Here is a 1,059-nt window from a genome sequence, read left to right on the forward strand (position 1 = left end):
GGCAGGACCTCCCCAAGCCCTGCTCCCTGCCGGGGCGGCTGCATTCCTCCCTCCCAGCTGGAAACTGGTTATTTCCACCGTCCAGCATTTCAGCCCCATTAGCTATCCAGGGCACCGCACTGTCACTGTCCAGGGAGCCATGGCACTGCCAGCAGCTCCTCTTCTCCCCACCCGTGAGCCCACACCCCTCCCTGGGACGTGCTGGGGGCTGTGACGTGGCCACAATCCTACTGCGTGTCCCTGGCACCTGGCTGGAGCACCCGGCAGGGCCATGGAGAGGTCCCACTTACACAAGGTGGTGCATGACTCGGTGGCTAGCGAGTGCCCAAATCCACAGCCCTGCAGCACCCAGCCAGGGGGGCCCAGGGGTCCCACCCAGGGGACAGCCATTGAGGGGTGTGAGCCCTGGGCAGGCTGCAGCCCCGCTCCAAAAATGAATTAAAAGAGATGAGAAAAGGGGACGGCAATTCCTTGTAAGGTCACCCAGGGGGTCCCTGGGATGGAGATGCCACCAGTGCAACAGCAGCCCTGGATGCTGGAGAAGTGTGGTCCACCCTTTCCTTTGGGGAAGGATGAAGCCTGGGGCCCTTGCATGCCCTGACCACGGTGCGGGGGGTCTTGGCAACCTCACTGCAGGACCAGAGCTGGGGAAAGCCGAGCACCCAACCCACCGGGGGGACCTGAGCCTGGACCTGCCACAGGCGCTGGGGTGGGGGAGCACATATGGACCCTGCACACCGGTCCAGGGCACCCTCCCCAAGGGTGCTGGTGCAGCCAACCACTGCTGAGACACGGAGGGTCTCTTCCACCCCTGCAGCCCCAGCCGCCCCCGGGAGCCTGCCAGGGACGCCCAGACCCCCTCTCCTCGGCGGGGGATTAGCGAAGGCAGCCTGGCCGCACCCGCGACCCTCCCCCCGGGCTGGCTGAGCCGGTGCAAACAGGACCCAGAAGCAGGTCACTGCCTAGGGCTATTCTGCAACAGGAATGTCAGCGGGGCCCATCTGCCCCTGCGCGGGCTGCACAGGGGGCTCGGTGCCTCTTAAGCTGCAGAGCCCCTTC

General features: G+C 65.7%; 1 protein-coding gene across 1 annotated transcript in view; it reads right to left on the reverse strand.

The window, feature by feature from the left end:
* LOC103779024 (fibroblast growth factor receptor 1-like) overlaps positions 1-1,059 on the reverse strand; it is a gene marked incomplete at both ends in the record, with an annotated part of 3,650 nt that overhangs the window by 1,807 nt on the left and 784 nt on the right. The gene's annotated exons all lie outside the window — the stretch shown is intronic.

This window comes from Merops nubicus, unplaced genomic scaffold (assembly GCF_000691845.1).
Source record: "Merops nubicus isolate BGI_N331 unplaced genomic scaffold, ASM69184v1 scaffold39688, whole genome shotgun sequence".
NCBI classification, from domain to species: Eukaryota; Metazoa; Chordata; class Aves; order Coraciiformes; family Meropidae; genus Merops; species Merops nubicus.